This window comes from Podarcis erhardii (genome assembly GCF_964252035.2).
Source record: "Podarcis erhardii genome assembly, chromosome: Z".
Lineage (NCBI taxonomy): Eukaryota > Metazoa > Chordata > Lepidosauria > Squamata > Lacertidae > Podarcis > Podarcis erhardii.
In genome coordinates, this window is record NC_138504.1 from 24,176,591 (window position 1) to 24,196,522 (window position 19,932).

Consider the following 19,932-nt stretch of genomic DNA (forward strand, 5'->3'; position numbering starts at 1 on the left):
TGGTGAGTCTGGAATCTTCAGATCCTTCAGAGCAGAAGTAGCCTATTTGGCAACCAACCCTCACATCTCCCTTGTCAGTGTGGGGATAGCAGCGCACTCATTTGGTGGCTGAGCAAAGTTTTTTTAGCTGATTGCACAACTGCCATTTGGGATAATCCTGCTCCACACTGCAGGACTAGCCCACATATGGTGGCATCATTTGGTTTTGACTGTTAACTGGTTTGTGGTCACCAGGGCTGTCTTTAGCATATGTGGCGCCGGGGTACAAAGATCCCTCCGGCGGCCCCCCTCCCGGTTTCCCAGAGTTGTAAACCTTTTTTTAGGTGGGGGAACCCCGAAGTTGTCAGACCACATGGTGAGGCAGAAAAGCTTTGCAGGTCTGTAGAATATAGATCATTTGCCCACTTCAAAAATGGCCGCTGAACCAAACCAGGTGCTATAGCCGGCGATATTGACCATGTGACCAGAAAACAAGACGGCAGTCCTTCGTGCAAGTAATGACAAACAAAAAGCAATCCAAAAACCAATATGAATGGCAAGGAGAACTGCCGCTAATGCCAATTGCCGATAAAGCATTGCACACCCTGCTGTTAAACAATAAAAGCCGGCAAAAACTGCCTTCAAGCCATTTCTACAGTGCCTCAAAAGCCCAAGCCTCTTAAAGTGGTAGGCAGCTCTTTAAACAGAGAGGGAAACATACAGCCCCAGAGAACACAAACAGTGGCGTAGTGTGGGTTGTCAGCACCCGGGGCAAGGCAAGTAATTTGCACCAAGTTAGATGGAGTCCAATTAGGACAGGTTTTCAAATTTAAATACCTGGGAGTCTTCTTTCACTACAACCTAAGCTGGAAGCCACAGATACAGTATTTACTGAACAAAGGGAAAACAATACTTTACACTCTACTCCATTTTTTTGCGGTCGACGGAGCTTCCCACATCCCTTCTGCATTGAAGGTGTACTACGCAAAAGTGGTTTTCACCCTCTGTTATGCTGCCCCGCTCTGGGCCCCAGGGTCCAATTTAACATCGCTGGGGACATTGCAGAATCAGTTTCTCCGTCGCCTCCTGAAACTCCCCATGTGTGTGAGCAATGCAGCCATACATCTGGAGTTAAGGATTGCATCATTGGAGACTGTCATCTGGAAGCGAGTCTTTGGCTATTGGCTGTCCAGCTGGCATAGGCTTCCCGAGCATTACCTCTTTCAGTGCCTCTGGCGGGATGACTTTGTTAATCCGTGGGTAGGAAAAATCCATGCCAAACTTCTGAGCATCGGAATTTCCCCAGCGGACTCCTTAAAGATGAACCTACGCTCAGCCAAAAGCCTTATCGAGCAAAGATTAGCAGACATTGAAAATCAACACAACCTCTCCAGGGGTGGGGGTGTCTGCTCCCCCAGGTATCACAGAATAACCCCACCACTTGGCCTTCCATCATACATGTCATCACTTTCATCTGTACCACACCGACTTGCATTTATTCGTGCAAGGTTCAATGTTCTTCCATCGAACCTGCTGAGCCACAGATTTTCCAAGGGTTTGGTGTCTCCACTATGCGAGAGTGACGGGAAAACAGTTGAATCTCTTCCACATATAATGTTCAACTGTCCCTTACATAGCATAGCCAGGACTAAATTCCTGGGTCCTGCTTTACTGCGCTTGGTTGGCAGGCCTGTTGAGTCACATGCCGCACTGCTTTTGCAGGATACAGATCCTTCTGTAACTCTGCAGGTGGCGAGATTCCTGAATGCGGTTATCTCTCACACAAAAACCACCAAAAAACAACAACAACAACAAAAACTAATCGGACAGTTATGATGAGAGTGCCAGACGGATCTCGTCTCCAGTTCTCCTTTTTCTGTGATCTTTCCGGGCCCCAAGCTGTTATTTGTCACTGCTCAATGTCCCACCCTTGCATCGTGGTGTTCCTCTTCTGTCGTTAGATGTATTGGTTTTTACGCTTCTGTGCTTTTATGTTTGTACATATTTTATGGGCTAATAGCCGTAAATAAATAAATAAATAAATAAATAAATAATTTGCACCCCCTAACCCGTGGATTTGCGCCCCCTAACCCTAACCCCCAGATGTTGCGCCCGGTGCAGCCGGCCCCCCCTGCACCCCCCACGCTACGCCACTGAACACAAAGCCCAAACTGGCAGCAGAGGGGGAAAGGCTTTTAAAGTGGCAGGCAGCTCTTTAAACACAGAGGGAAACACACAGCCCCTGAGCACACACACCCTCATGCAAACCAGGAGTGACTGGCAGGCAAGTGGCAAACACACACACTCAAACCGTGCAACAGGGACCGGGAGGCAGGTGGTGTGTGAGAGATCTGAGATCCAAGGAAGCAGGCAAAGAGGAGGAGTGGCAAACCATGCATGATGCAGGCCCTAGGCTCCATGATGCAGGGGGCAATAACACGCCGCCTGCAAGCGGGGGAAGCGATGCCCACTCACAACCCCTCCCCTCGGGGCGGTGACGGCGGCAGAGCCAAATCACCTGGCACCCACAGCAGAAAAGCCTGCGGTGCAGCCTCCAACAGAATCTGCTCTGCTCCACAGCGCAGCCTCCCCGGACTCCAGATCTTGGCCCTAGACTCTCGCTGGGCGCCCCTGAGAGGCTGGCGCTGTGGCATGGCACACCACTAAGCCCAATGGTTAAGACGGCCCTGGTGGTCACAATGAGACAAGTACTATGAGCTCTGGTCAACAGGGCCAGCCCAACCACGAAACAAGGTGAGGCAACCACCTTGGTTGGTAGGATCAACAAGCCTAGCTTGTCAATATCCTTATTAAATTCTGGTGCCCAAAACTGGACACAGGGAGAATAGAATGGTTCTATAATTTCCCTTGATCTAGACACTATATTTATGTTAATGCAGCCTAGGATAGCATTAGCCTTTTTTGTTGCTGCGTCACACTTTTGACTTAGGTTAAGCTTGTCGTCCACTAAGACCCCTAAGTCCCTTTCACATGTATTACTGGTATGTCAGGTGTCCCCCATCTTATATTTGTGTAGCTGGTTATTCCTTGGTGGAATATGAATGTCTTATTCTTACATTTTGTCTTTGGGAAGTAATTGCATATAGAGTTGTGTTCTTTTATTTCTCTGTATTCCTTTGTGTTGTGCAAGTGCAGAATCTGACATTTGACCCCATTAAAATTCATTTTTTTTAGTTTTGACCCAGTTCTCCAAACTGTTATATTCACAAATACTTTGAGGACTATCTTTACAAGATTATTAGCATTCCATGTGCTAACTCCAAAGATGGGAGAGAGGAGTGAAGGAGTAAGAATATGACTGAACCATATCATAGTTACAGGTTCTTATCACAAAGGAAGCTACCTCACACTGTGAGGTCCATCAAGATTAGCACTGTGTACTCTGACTGGCAAGAGCCCTCAGGGGTTTCAGATAAAGGGTATTTCTGGCCTTACCTGGAAATACCAGGGAGTGAACCTATTATCTTCTACATGGAAAGCAGATGCTCTGCCACTGACCTGTAGCCCTTCCTCAAAATCTTCTGCCCAAACCTCTCTTAGGAATTTAGGAGACGTCTTGTGTCTGTGTCTCCCTCATAATCAATATCTCTTATCTCCTTGTTACATAACCTTACCTTATGCTTTCAATATATTTGTTAGCTAATAATTGGCTCTGCACACAACTATTTTATCTACAGTTAAATACCTTAATTTCCCTTGGCATGAGCAATAAACAGTTTTAAAAGGAAGATAATTGAGGGAAGTGGGGAATAAAGAGCCTTATGAATGTATGCAGTGGTCTTGTTGTTGTTGGCATCCGTCTGTCTTGAGAGACAATGGAACAGTGTGCCATCGGGAGAAAAGTCAAACTGTTGGAGAGTTCACCGAATTCTGCCAGAATTCTTCCTGCTGGGATTTATAGATACACAGTTCAAAAAGAACTATGGAACTTTGCTTCAATATATGATTACAGCGGTGTGACTTTCATATGCAGAAAGATGGAAAGACATCCCTACCAACAAATGGTAGAATGGTTGTTAAAATCAATGAACTTAACTGAGATGGCAAACTGACATGTTTCATCAGAGAAAAATCTTTGTTATTTTTATTGAAGTTTGGAAACCTTACTTTTTGTATGAAAAATAAAAATAAATAATGACCTTTGGATTTGAGGATGAAAGATAATGTTTGTTTATAGAAAGTGGCTTTGTAGGGAGTGGTTGAAGTGAATATTGTTAATATACAGTGGTCAGATGACGAATCAGAAATTCTTTAATTTGTGAACTTTATTTTTCTCTCTTTTTAAATCTCTTGTCTATTTCTTCTTTATTCTCTCTCTCTCTCTCTTTCTATTTTTCCTGCTTTTCTTTTTCTCTCTTCTTTCTTATGTTTTTATTGTATCTAGATCAATGTTTTAGTTTTATAGAAAAAAAGATATTTGATATTAAGCTTTGTATTTCTCTTTATACGAGGGAGAGAGAGCATGTGTTCACAGAATTCCCACTATTGGTCCCTCTAGCAGTGATACTCTGAGGTTGAAAGCAGAGAGAAACCTTTCTGAGCCCAGTTCCTTCTGCTCCAGTAATTGGAAATGCCAAGCACTGACTTGGAACCTTCTGCATGCTAAACATGTGCTCTGCTACTGAGCTATTGACCAGCACAAAATCAACACACAGCAGCAGTTGTCTTACAGATCCAAACAATTGAGATATTTGCTTACTTGCTTGCATGCGTGCTTGTTTTACTTGGAAAGCTTAGATAGCTTGGACAAATTATGATTCTGGAATTCCAGAGTGTACATCTTTAAAGTATTAAGCCAAATAAATATTTCTGATGCACAGAGGATTAGTATTTTTTTTTTTTTTGTCAAGTTTCCATGCAGAATTCCTTGCAGTGCATCAATAGAAAACCTATTCACTCAAAAGCAATCAATTTGGATGGAGCTACAACAGCTTTAATGGCCTGCTAATAATCATCAACCATTAAAGAGAATGGAGCTTAGCCAGACAGATCCTCCCACTCTCTACTTCAGATATTTAAAGCTAGCAGAAGTGTTCATGGAAAAAATAATTAGCCAATCCTGTTAAATTAGTCTTTAAAAAGATTCTGTGACAATGTGCTTTGAGGGAAAAGGAAGCTCCAGCAGAGTATGAGGCAGAAGTGTACCCCTGGCTGGGCTCCTACAGGGTCATGGGGCTCTGTGACCCCCTCAAAGTCCTCATAGTCCTCACCCATAAGCGTGCTTTTTGCCTTTGAATCAATAAAGAGCAGTGGCCCTTGCCTGTCTTCTGCAACAGAGAAACTATGCTGGTCCCATTCCTGGCCAGGTAGAATGGGACACTAGAACTCCATAGGGCTGGGGTTGTCAGCACTACCAGCACCTTCCCATGGTTCTAAGGTAAGTTGTCCAGATCAAAGTATGGGGAGGGACATGGTGGCAGCTTGAGCTTTTGTGGTTACTCAATGAAGGGACTCAAAACTGATTTGGGGGGATTGAACATTGAGATACCCTTGCATTACTACAGAAGTCAAATTCAATGACTAACAGCTGCCATTATATTATATATTATTATGCCATTGTTTTGTTTATTCTGTTTTGTTTTGTTTATTCTGATCTGCAGTATCTTCAAACAGTCCCCCCCCCCTTTTGTTTGTCTGCCATGTAATTCATGTCTCTGCTCTGGTACAGAAATAGGCATGCCTCAAATCCTGAGAAAACTGGTGCTCACACAGCATGGAAAATAATTGCATCTCTTCAAAAGTTACAAATTTCCATCTGGGAGAAGCATACAATTGGTGGGTTGGTGTGCCCGCACGCACACATGGAAAGAAGAGCAGCATTTTTCTGCTTAGGCAGTGAGATGGAGGCATGTGCATGTTATTGTTACGCAAACTGACTACATGCCACTTGCATGATTTTTCATCTAAATGGAAGACCAAGTAGGAAATATGTCACTTTTGAAGTGGCCTTTAGTCACAGAGTTGTCATATCATTAGTTGACACCCAGCATTTGATGATGTTCAAAATCCCACAGGGGGACATAGACATCTTCTCAAATCTGCTTACATACATTATTCATAACATTAATACCCAATTTCACAGATTCCTGACAAGTATAGCTTCAGGACATGGTCTACTAAATCATCCTCCTAAAGAGAAATTGAATAGCTCGCCATAAAATGTAATTTTTTAAAAAAATACTTTGAAGGATCATTGCACAACTCTGTAAGAATCTACAATTTCAAGGATATATGATACTAGACTGAATGTTAGGCACCTGGGAAATAATGCTGATTTAATTAATACATGAAGATTTGTGTAAACACATCTTACCATTTTCAGGTTCTATTAAAGTGTGGTTTATTGGGGATTTTTTGCACAAAAACAACACAGAAAAACACCCTGAAAACATTCTCTATCAAACAGGCTGTAATACTGATACCATAGCACAATCTGAAAAGCCCACTCTCCTTTTATTTACAGCTATGGGGTGGTAATTCCTTTCCTATAAGCCTTTGAAGAAATACATGAATAAAAGTGTGTGGTGATTAAAGACATGTACTGAAATATAGGATATGAAAATAAATAGTACCACCCTGGAATAAGATGGTTTGTATTCTGTCTCAGATGGGGATCACAGCAGGGCTTGAGCCCAGGCAGGGATTCCTCAGACAGAATGAAGAGTTCAGAGCCTTGAGCAGCTCTGAGAGGAGCCCAGCTTAGAGCTTCACATATGGGTTGGACAGACTTGAATGCTGCTTCAGTGATGCCTGAGATAATCTGAAGTTCAGTCTGGTTATTAGATCTGCTCCTCTGGTGATGACATCCTCAGTTTAAAGGGGTACTACCCAATATATAGCTAGTGGTGGCTGTTCAGGCACTGTGGACCTGGTGTAGCTTCTGCAGCTTTCAGATTGTTGGGGCATGGGTATTGAAACCTCTTTAAAAGACAAGGTGGGCTCCTAGGGTTTATTATATGCTGAGGCTGCTTCTGGAGGAGTGGGGTCTGTGTCGAGGGGAATTCCCTCCCACATTTTGCCTCTCCCTTGAAATCCATGGCTTTACCCTCCAAAAGTGAATTGTTCAACCCTGGGGCCATATCAGGCGACTAGTCATAAGATTTACAATATTAAAACATATTAAAACTCTTTACAGGTGTTTATTTCATGCAGAAATGAGCATGTGGATGGGGCTTTGGGGATCATGCCTACTGATCCCTGACATTGCTCTCCAAATGTTCAAGGTGTTCCTCACAACTTGTGTGGATGCTTTTATTAAGTGAGTGGCTTACTTCTTAGGCACTCAGCCTGAACCTGGACCACTCAAGACCAGTGCAGCCATGAGGCTGGGTGAAGCTGCCACCTCAGGAAGTGGAAGTACACAAAAGTGGTGCTGGCACTGGTGCTGATTTTGGGCAAGATTGCACCAATTTCTGGTGAGGTCTAACCAAAATCATGTGCCCTGGGACCACTGTATCTTTCCCCATCTTCCCAGCCCTTAAAAGTCATGTCTGCACCCATATAGCTGGGACCTCACATCTTGCTCTTGCATAGGTGGGGAATATATGTAAACTGCACAGGCCAACACAAAGTTGTGGGCTGACATGGCTTTCTTTAACCACACTGGTCACAAGCCAGAGGCCATAAGTGACATCTGCTGTCATTTGGCCATGCTCTTCTGCCTCCTTTGCTGGCAGGCCAAATGTCCCGGGTCTTATTAGCCACAGCTTGCTTATTACTCTTCTGCTTTAATGCCCCCTTCAGCAATGAGAAAAGCCACAAAAGAGGCTGAATAGTTCATTTGTGTTCCTCTGCCTCTTCATCACTTTTTCCATTTTGGGGCCATGTCTTCTAGGTTGTAGTTCTGCAGTCTTGCTTAGTTTATCTTAAGTGAGCCACCTGGAACCCAGGAAACTGCCTTATACTTAGTTAGTCCACCAGTTCATCTTGCTCAGTATCATCTACACTGATTGACAGTGGCTTTCCAGGATTTCAGAGAAAGGAAACTCTGAATTCTCCCTGGAGGTGCCAGGAATTGAGCTGAATCAGCCACTGAATTGCAGCCCTTTCTCTTATTTGGATGAAGAGTAGAGTAAAACAGTTTTAAATAAATCATAACATTTTTAAAAAACAAACAAACCCTAAGATAAAGAAATTCTAATTTTCATATCCCACTAAACTTGAGGGGGGGGGGTGGTTTTGGGAAGAAGATTTTTCTCTTTGTTTCCTTTCTCCAAAGTCATGTTTGGTTTCAAGCAATCATCAAATGAAATTGTGTTTTATTTTCCTTCTTGGAACAAAACAACAAGTGGATCACAGAGAAGCTTTGAAGAAATAAAGACATGGATCAGTGAGAGAGGCTGTAGCTCTCTCTCCCCCCCCCCCCCAAATGAAACCAAACAAAACTATTGACACAATGTCATGGAGCTGTTGAGAAGACTAGGTGGGGGTGGGGAGAGGGAGAATAAAGAAAAAGAATTTGTTCCCCTCGTTTGATCAGTCAGTGGACAGGAGGTATTCAAATTCTAGGCATCTTCCATATGACATTTCTAGTGGAACAAAGGCAGCAAACAGAGCACACTGTTTAGGAGAAAATAGATTGTTGGCTCCCAACAATAAAATGGATAAAGAATGGATTAGATTATGAGAGCAAAATGGATACGGAGCATACTGATATAGCTGCAGTAATGAAAAACGACCCACATAACTCATATGTTTGGCACCTTAGGTATAGATTTTAACTGGAGAGAAGGAAACATAATAGTCACCCCTTTGGGTGAAATGTCCTTCAGTTAATCAATAGCCAGTTTGTGAAAAGGGAAGAGAATGGAATAACCTTTAAGTACCGATATTTCCTAGCGTCTACTGAGGTCTGCTTTGCTTTGGCTGATATGTTTTGTGTATTTACACTGTGAAACCCAGACAAGTGGTGAAATGCTCTCTGGATATCTGGAAGCTAGAGTGGGAGAATTGAGCCATCTAATTCCATCCCATTTCAGCTTTGCCTGTACTCTATCATAGGTCCACCCCATTCTATTTTGTGTGGTTTTTTATTTTAATAGGCAGAAGAACATCTAGATTTAAATGTCATGCATTTGGGGCACATTTCTGTACAAAAGATGCATTTCACTCCTCTCTTGCATACAGGTTTTACTATTTTGGCTACACATTTGCATGGGCACTAGGAATGGGGAAATCTATCAATTTCTCCCCCCCCCCCATCAAAACTTGAGTTCAGTTCTCCACATTTCCATATCAGTTTGCCCAGTGGCGTAGCATGGGGGTGCAGGGGGGGCCGGCTGCACCGGGCACAACATCTGGGGGTTAGGGTTAGGGGGCGCAAATCCACGGGTTAGGGGGTCAAATTTCTTGCATTGCCCCGGGTGCTGACAACCCACACTACGCCACTGAGTTTGCCTTAAACACACACACACAACCAGAGAGAGAGAGAGAGAGAGAGAGAGAGAGAGAGGGAGTGTGTGTGTGTGTGTGTTCTGGGCTGCAATTATTTCCATTAACCTGAATGTAAAATTGAGGGTGAAAGAATAAGTATATTGCTTGAGGCAACCAAGTAAGTACATGAGGAACAAGGATTTAAAGCCAAGTTCTCCCAGATCTGAATGAAATGCAGTATCTGCTAGAAAACATATGTCAGGAGAGTCTAAAAAAGCCAGTCCCTGGGGATGATGCAGAACTTGTCAAGCCTGATATCTAGAGGCAAATTTAGTATCACTCCAGGGCCTTTCATTCTTCTCAAACACTAAGGGATTTAAAAACAGGGGGTGGGGGTGGGGAAAGCTTATTTTTCACTTTCAACTGACTTGGCAGGAGGGGGGAATGGCGCTCCAAGCCTTATAAATGCCCAGAAACAGCCTAACACACCAGAAGCAAAATATTTTCCTCTTTCTCCATCTTCTCACTCATTCCTTCTTTGTTGGGAAGGAGAAAACATGGTAGTTACAAATAAAGACACATCAACTCCTACTTTCACAGGAACATTCAAACCCACCTACCCACCCACCCCGGTACAGGAGGGGGGCAACTGTTTTCTTATATTTATGTCCCACTTTTCTTCCATCATAGAACTGAAGGCAGCATACACCACCCTGGCAGTAGAGTTGGACAAATCTCTCCATTCTCGTTCTATCGACCTTAAGCTCACCCTTTCTCATGTCCACATCAAGCGTGTTTTTCGTTTTTCTAAAGTCTTCATGGAAATTCATCAGCTGTTTATATATATATATATATATATATATATATATATATATATATATATAAAGTTTGTGCAATTTTGCCTAACAGGTACATCTTTGCATTATATTAGGGGACTTGCAAAAATGTTGCTTATGCATACATCTCCTGCAAAATATAACATTCTGCACACTTTTTTTGGTAGGAGGGTTTGAGAACTATACTACAACATCTGGAGAACTGTGAAACCAGAAGGATGGATGCATTTCTGTTGGGGCATTATTCTGGGAAGTTTGAATGATGCATCTTCCATTCGGATGTGAACCAAACTGAATTTATCTCCTATCTCTACATGGCACTGGCCAGACTGAGGGCTCACGTCCACACTTCTGCTTTTTCTATGCCTAAAAAGCATGGGTCTGAGCAGTTTCCCACTTGTCCCATACTTTCTAGGGTTTTGCCTTTGCCCCACTGCAATATGTGGAAATCCTGGTTGCCATTAGTTCGGATTCAGTGCCTGGTGGGGCAAATGAAAGTGTGGTTGAATCCTCAGACCTGCTAGGTTTTAGTTGTGTGTGCTGACAGACCACACCCAATTTCTAAACACCTTTCACTGGCTGGGGCTTAACTTACTCAAAAAATAAATATGAGGCACCAAAGGCATTCCCTTCCCCCCACATTAAGCATCAGTTATTCAATTCCTCAACAGAAGGACCCATGATAAGCTATTTGCCATAGCACTGTCATTCTCGTGGGTCAGGAGCTGGGAACATTTATTAATTCAAGGGCCACATTCTTTAATGGGCAGTCTTCTGGGGGCCACATGCCAGTTGTGGATGGGGCCAGATGCAAACATGGGCCAAGCAATGGATGGAACTCTTACCTGTGTTCAGTAGGCCATGTTGAAGTCAATCAGAGTTTTCCAAACACTCATTCTCTCCATCCAGGGTAGCAAGAAGCATTGCCCCCTTCAAGGGCACATTCCAGAAAGGCAAAAGCACTCAAGGAAGGAAGAAAGGAAGCAGAGGCAGTAAGGGAAGGGACATTGCTTGGGAAGAGCCTTTCCCAAGAGAGAGGGCTGCATTTAGCTCATGGGCTTGAGGCTCCCTACCCAAAACATGGGGTATTCTGTTGAAGATATGAACACTCCTAAGCTGCTCTACAATTGCAACTAAACTTTTTTTCCTCATCGAAAAAGAAGGAAAGAAAAATACTGGCTCTGAGCTGCTTCAGGTTGTTTAACAAAATGAGCGCTTGCAGTGGCCTGCTGGGAGATGAATCCTTCACAAGCTGTTGGAGGCATTAGAAAGACAGCCTATGATTCAACAGGGGCAACACTTTTCAGAGGTGACAAAATGCCATGCAAAGAGGCCGGGAGTCACGACACATTAAGATCAATATTGTCACTGGCAAAGTCAACCTGATTCCTAAGCATGGCACCTTGCCATTCATTTCTTGAGAACTTTTGTTCACACAAGCAAGCAGGTACACCTTGGCAGAAATGGGTCAAACTTCACAATACACATAGTTGCCTTCTGTGCACTGGCCAGTGCCGGATTTACGTATAAGCTAAACAAGCTATAGCTTAGGGTCCCACTCTCTTGGCCCCCCCCCCAAAGTTAGAGCTTAATAATTATTACACTATTAATATACTTCTTCTTAATTGTATTTCACTGTTAATATACTTCTTCTTAAATGTATTTCAGTTCAACAATTACTTTGATAAAATACATATTTTGTTATGTGCAAATGGCTTTAGATACCTATTAGCTCCATAAATTACCATATAGCATATATTCAACAGGAAAAAAACAGTGACAATTTGTAGTTGACAAAGGACAGCTGGACATATAAAGGGCCCCATTACCTTCAGTAGCTTAGGGCTTCATCAAACCTAAATCCGGCCCTGGCACTGGCTGCAAAAACAAATTGAGTTAGATAGAATCACTATAAATTGTTGTTGTGATTCAGAGGTTAAATCTGAAATCAAACTACATTTAAGCTTGTTGATGTCTCTGGTATCTGCTCTCTCTTACATCATGGATGTTGGCTTATATTATGGAAAATCGCTGCATCTTCCCTACTGAAATTTAGCCCTCAGGGGCTCTACCATGCCTGAGAATTTCAATAAATCCTGTCAAATATATACAGAAGGTTCTAGGTAAAATATCCACCTGGTAGGAAACTTACTGTTTGAAACTCGGGAGAGACACTGCAAGTCAGTGGAGATAATATTGAGCTCTATGGACCAATGGTGTAAAGCAGCTTCTTATATTGCTTGGCATCACACAACCCCAATAGCAGTTCCCACCCTATGCTTTTGAAATAAAACAAACCAAAACTATCTGACCACCCCACCCATTCATACATTTTTAAATCAGTATGAATTACAAACTAATCCAGTTTGCAGGAAAAACAAAACCACCTATTTGAAAACAAAATTACTATGCATCTTACTGCTTCCAAGCCAACTTAAGGAACTGGAGAACATTATATATATAGAACTGTTCACATTTTTATTGTAGCTGAAGCAAGCATTTAATTCTTATTTTCATAAGTTGCTGCCCTGCCCTGAAATAAACAGAAATGGTAACTCAAAAATGCTTGTGTGTGCACTTTAGTCAGTTCTATATGTGCACTGCATTCTTCAGCATACTGTTCCAGAAAGTGGGACAAAATAGTAGGAAGATCTGCAACCAAAACAAAGAAAAACTTCACATACTGTTGGGGTTTTTTTTAGAAAAGAGGGAACAAGAGAATTCTATTTCCTTTTCCCTTCAGTCATCTGATTGGTCACAGGACTACCAGGCTATTATACAATCTTAAAGCAATTGGCTATAATGCATCTGAACAGTGACTAGTTTGTGTATGAAGTTGTGGATATATTTATCAATATTTTCTCTGTGTGCTATATCCTCCAGCTTTAGTGTTATGGTAGGACTCTCTCCCTCTCCCTCTCCCTCCCCACTCTCTCATTTGCTTCTCAAACATTCTGCCCCATACAATGGCTAGAAGCCTGGGTGGATGATAGCTATCTCACACACTTTATGTTAATATGACCTTTTCAAATGGAAAAGGAAGTCTCTGCTAGTGGAGGAGGGTCTCAGTGGGAGATTGTGCCCAATAATACATATACACACACACACACACACACACACAGAGAGAGAGAGAGAGAGAGAGAGAGAGAGAGAGAGAGAGAGAGAGAGCGCAAGCACCCTGCACTATCTCTGATTGCTGTAATAGACAGACTAGACTTCACCTACAGCAGGGATGGGAAGCGGGTGGCGATGTCATCTAAACCATTGATCCCTTTGGGCTTGCTGATCAGGAGGTCGGTGGTTCGAATCCCAGTGATGGGGTGAGCTCCCATTGCTCTGTCCCAGCTCCTGCCAACCTAGCAGTTACAAAGCACGCCCCTGCAAGTAAATAGGTACTGCTGTGGCAGAAAGTTAAATGGCATTTCTGTGCGCTCTGGTTTCCATCACAGTGTGCTGTTGCGCCAAAAGCGGTTTAATCATGCTGGCCACATGACCCGGAAAGCTGTCTGTGGACGAACGCTAGCTCCCTTGGCCTAAAGTGAGATGAGTGCCACACCCCATAGTCTCCTTTGACTGGACCTAACTGTCCAGGGTCCTTTACCATTTATCTTTACAGCAGGGATCTCATGAGAGAATAAAACCCTGAGGTACCCTAGAACACACTGAGAACACTCCATACTCACTGTGTTTTTCATGGGCCAATTGCTGTTCAGACTTCAACTTTCATATGCCCCAGTGGTAGTGATTTAGAAAGCAAAACTGTGTGCACAGGACCTTTAAAAATAGGTTTTCCAGCTATGACCACTGCAGAAGACTAGTCATAGCAAGAAATTGGAAATAAGTTGCAATATTTTTTTAATATGTGGAATACTGCTTTTTTAAAAATACAAAATACAAAATATACATATTCTAAAATGGATATTGATGGGTGTGGGGGAATAAGGAGCTGACCTTCTTGCTGGGCTCAGTTCCCTATTCCTGAGTAAGACTGAAACTGAGGGGTGAGCTCCATTGAACAATGCATGCAAGTTGGGTTGTATAGCTAGATAAGTATGTTGTAAGTCTGTGCAGCTGGAAAGCAGGAGAAAAAATTATACAGAAAATAATATGGGTATCCCTCCATTCCATGATCAAGCAACAAATGGCAGACTGAAGGAATAGCATTATCTAATTGAAGGGGAATCTGAGACCATCCTTAGATGAGATGCCCAGATGTGTGCACTCATGACTCTGAAATGAAGACATGAGACAGTACATGGTTCTAACAATGTACCACACCTTTATTATATCTTCCAGCAGGGCGAGGGACCCTTTTCAGACTGATAGTGGAATTATGTCTGTTCAGGCAATCTGAACAGAACATGTAAACAATAGTGCTACTTCATTTTCTACATGGTCTTGGCTTCCAGTCTGTACCATCTATGGATGAAAACTGGTCCCCACAGGTCAATTTTACAGATTCAAAACCAATGTGCCAATGCCATAAAAAAAGGGCACCACATTATTAAAGGAACATGTAGGACAGATAGGTTGGCCACTGTAATAACAAGCTGCTGTGCTAGATGGCTTAGGTCAGATCTAGCACAGCTCTTCTTATGTCCTTGACTAAGTCACATTTATATGTACTCTATGGTAGTATATTGTTAGGGAGTTAAGCATGTTGATGGCATACTGGGCATCCTGGCGACTTTCTGCAATTTGTTGAAGGAGATTTGGGCTGGATCTACACAGACCTGTTTAACATTATTAGAACGATATTAGATATGTCATTCTAAAATGTCACAAATATTTCTTACATTTGTTTTGTTTTGTCTTTTGTTTTTGTTTTTTGTCAAAACACTGTCTCCCTGCTGCAGGTTGCCGGTTGCTCTGCACTGCCCTCTGATGTCACATTTTAATAATGCATTATGTATGTTAAAAATAGGACATCATGTGTCCATCTACGTTATCAAAACCCTTCCTTAACATTAAAAACCATGAGTGTAAATCTGCCCTTTGATTCTGGTTGCTATTTTGATCTTTGATGTTTTAATGTTGCATTGTTTTGTTGCTGTTTCAGATGGGAAGCTACTTAGCAAGTTTTTGCAGTCTGGAAGCAGAAGCAGGCCATCTGCGGGAGTGGGGAAACTGTGGCCATCCAGATGTTGTTGTATTCCCATCAGCTTCAACCAGCATGGCCAATAATCAAAGACAATGGGGTTTGCAGTCCAGCAACATCTGAAGCTTCCCCACTCCTGGTGTACGGCCTCAGCCCAGTTTATCATTTTAGTAAGAGCTGAAGTCAGTTTTTTAAAAAGAAATGGTTTTGTAACTTTGAGTTTTGTCAATCAAGGAGCTTCTGATGAGACAATATGTGCACAGATGCTGACTATGGCTGCATTTAATCCTGTGGTTTATTGCTTTGTCTCTGATCAACTGAATTGCAATCAATGTGAAGTATTACAAAAGAGGCAGGGGATAATTGGGGGGGGGGAGGCAAAATAAATGCAAAATTTGGGGTAGCCAGAAAAAAATAGAGGCAAATGCATTGATTTTGTAAGGAACTGTAAATTATGTAGCAGTATAATCCAGTTTTGGGCACATATCTTTAATAAGTTACCACCCAGTTCTTAGAACAAAGCAGTCCCATACATAAGAGAGTATACTGTATTTATCTATGCAGCCAACCCAGGCCTGTAGCAGAAAATTTTATGGTAAGTGGTTTTTTAAAAAAATGAAAAATAAAAATAAATTGATTTAGATACCACCCTTACTTCTGAAGTAGACCTAACATATTAGCCTAATACAGTTTGAGTTATTTAATACTATCACTTCTCAGTGAGCAATGTTGTAGAATAATGCTTGCAGAAGCAGTCATGGCTGTAAAAAAGGATTAGATAAATTCATGGAGGGACCTGCCTCTTTGCCATTACTCTGTCAAGTGTCATGTTTGATAGTCATACTACATACAGATGCAGAAATACATAAAATGCTTAATAGTGTTATTAGGAGTGGTGAGTGCAAGGCAGAATGGAACATCAGTTTCAAAGAAAGTGCTCATATCTACATTCCTTGCGCATCCACACACTGTCATCTCATCTGTTAAATGCACAGCCATCATTAGGTAGTGAAGAGGAATCCATTCGCAATGGTTATAAAGTTAGAGGGATCCGAAACACACCTTAATTGCAAAACTAAACTCATCTTCCAAAGAAAAACATTTTCCCCCATGCACTTAAACTATGCCTGTACCTATTAATAAAGTTTCATCCTTATGACTCTGGTCATTTGAAAGCTAAAAGTATGTAATTGAACAATTATTAGCGTCATGCTGCCAGAGGGCATTACTCAACAAGAGATTTATATGATGGGCAATTACAGCCACTCAACCTTGAAGGATAGATAATTTTATCTTTAGATGAGAACAAATTACCTTGCAGTTAATATCTTTTAAAAAAGAAAAGACAAATCAGAACTTTATTTGGAATATGCAGAAAATAAACTAAAAAACCCCCAAAACCTAAGAAATCTCAGATACCTTAGAACAGTGTTTCCCAACCGGTGTTCCGCGGCACACTAGTGTGCCGCGAGAGGTTGCCGGGTGTGCCGTGGGTGGGAGGCGGGCGAGTCGGGCTGCTTTAGCCCCGTGCGTGCTCTCCCAGCTGGAGAGGTGACGCGCGCCTATGGAGGCTCCTGCCATAGGCGCGCGTCACCTCTCCAGCTGGGAGAGCACGCACGGGGCTAAAGCGCGACCGTCTCCCGGCTGGAGACGCGGGGCTGGGGCGGGGGAAGCCCGAGCTTCCCCCTCCCCCAGAACGGGACCCAGAGCTCTGGGAGCTTGCGGGGCTGGGGGAGGAGGAAGCCCTCCGCCAGCCTCCAAACCATGTCGGGAGACAGCGGGTGGGCGCGCTACGCCTCTCCCGCTGTCTCCCGAGTTTGCGGGGCTGGCGACGGGGAGGAGCAGGCTTCTCCCCCCCGCCAGCCTTCTAACCAAGTCGAGGGACAGCGGGATGGCGGCGTTCCTTCGGAGGACGCCCGTGCTCCGCGTTGGTGTTGGCCAGCCTTGCGCACCCGGGGGATCTCCCCCCAGGAGCGCAAGGCTTGCAGGCGGCGCAGAGCACGGGGCGCCCTTCAGAGGACGCCCCGTGCTCCGCGCTGTGTTGGCAAGCCTTGCGCACGGGGGGCGCGTGGGGCGCCCTGAAACAGAGGGTTCCCCATGCTGCGGACTGTAGCCTGCCGCCCGATGCGCGGGGCGCCCTGAAGCAGAGCGCCCCTCGCGCCAGGCAGACATGGGCCAGCCCCACAAGCTCGGGGGACAGTGGGGAGGCGCAGCACCGCCATCCCACTGTTCCCCGACCTGGTTTTGGGGGGGGAAATAAAGGAATTTTTTTTTCCTTTATTCCCCCCCCCCCAAAAAAGTAGGTGCGTCCTATGGGACGGAGCGTCCTAAAAATACGGTACTTACTATTTCATAATAAAGTAATTATAAAATACCGGTACTTTCTTTGTGTTTATTTGATGCCTATTAAAGAGAGTTACTTTATATATAGTCAATATAGGCACAGAGTTAATTTTTTAAACATTTTCTAATGGTGGTGTGCCTCGAGATTTTTTTCATGAAACAAGTGTGCCTTTGCCCAAAAAAGGTTGGGAAACACTGCCTTAGAAAACTGAATTTACTGTCCCCTGCCTTCACGATATTAACTGTTTTTACTATTGTGCAGTTTTCGAAATATTGCATTGCTAGTTTTTGATCTTGGTTACCTAGTCAGGGGAAAGGAAGACACAATGCAATGGGATATTCCTGTAATGTATTTATTAAAGAATTATAGCATAGAAGACTCAAATGAGGAATGCTAATGAAAACACACACACACAATTAGAAGAAAATTCAAAACAAAAATAATTAAAGCTGAGATGTAATGAAGATTCCTGATTTTTTATTTTTTGGCAAGGTGGGAGTGTGAGTAAGCACTTCACATTCAAGTAGTAAAAGATGAAGCTGTCAATTTCAGTTTCTCAACCACTGAGTTATGGGCCTACCCAAATTAGAGGAATTATGGCAGTTTCACAGACAGAAAAGCACGCACAAGATGCTGGTCTCAGGGCACCAAGAGGCATTTCTGGCAACTGCCTAAATACTGCCACTGCTACCTTCTCTCCTTCCCACCTGTACAGATTCTTGCACTTCCACTTCTACCCACTCCTTTTCCTTTCAGTCACTTGTTGGGAGGTGGTTTTGGCTGGGGAAAAAACCCTAGTGGCACCCAGAATTGGACACAGTACTCCGAGTAGGGTCTGATCAAGGCAGAATAAAATTGTACTGTTGCTTCTCTTGATCAGGACATTATACTTCTGTTGATGTAGCTGAGAATAGCAGTAGCTTTTTTGCTGCTGCATCACACTATTGACCCATGTTAAGCTTGTGGTCTACTAAGTCCTCTAGATTCTTTTCACATGAATTACTGGCAAGCCAGGTGTCTCCCATCTTATATTTTGTGGAGCTGGATTTTCCTGCCTTACATTGCAGAGCCTTACATTTGCCTCTATTGAAATTCCTTTTGTTTGTTTTACCCCAGTTTTCCAATCTTTTCATGTCTCCTTGAATCCCAGTTCTGTCTCCTGCAGCATTGGCTACCCCTCCAATTTGGTGTCATCTGCAAATTGGATGAGCTTCCCCAATTACTTTGTCCAAGCTGTTTATAAAGACAATGAGCAAAGATGGGCCCAGGACAGAACCCCACTTGTTCTTTTGTTTCAATTAGAAATACACACACACACACACACATGGTTTAAAGCACACCAATAATGACAATAAAAACAGCACAGCTGACCAGCCTGTTAATTAAAAGCAGCCAATTCCCAAACGCCTGTTGGAACAAGAAAGTCTTCACCTGCCAGTGAAGGACAGCTAACTTACTATGAACATCTGATTTTATCTGTAATTTTAGTGTATAGTTATGTTTTATGTAAACTGCTTAGAGGTTTTATTATTAAGTGGTATATAAATTCTGTTAACATAAATAAGAATATACTCAGGGATGGCTATTGTGAAGCTGCAGCTGATATCAGGACCTCTTAGCAATCCATTTAAAATGCATACCTCATAAAGAAATCTTCTACAGCACTATGACTGTACATTGCATAATCAGATGTCAGCCATAGAGCTGTCAGATTATAGCTATCCTGCACTAAACCTGATGCAATTCAGCCAGTTAAGTTGTGTTTACATTACAGAGCAGCAGGGGGCCTAGACACCACACATTTCATAGAACAGAATGTCAATAAAAATGCAAAGAATAAGAGCATAGGTTGTTCCTAGCATGGTATTGTTAGAATTCCGAAATACAATCTAAACATGTGCTTCAGAATGACAGCTTTGTGACCCTTAGCCTGCACCTTTTTGCACTCTCCATTTCCCAGAGTGGAAAGAACTTCCAGTAGCATCCTTTTCCAGGGTTGCTGCCCTTGTCAGGAGAATATTGGGGATTTATGGTGAGGTGTTTTTGTTTTTGTTTATAATAGTAGATGGTGTATGGCATGAGGAAGCTGGACAGGGATATGAATTTCTCCCTCTCTTATAATACTAGAACTTGCTGGCATCCGGTGAAGCTGAAAGAAGACAAAATAAAGCATTTATTCATGCAGCAAAACATGCTATTAGCTCATCTCCTGCCTTTGAAAACTGATCTCAGTTTCATCATGGCGAGTGGGTGTGACCTGCACTGTGGCTATCCAACTGGCC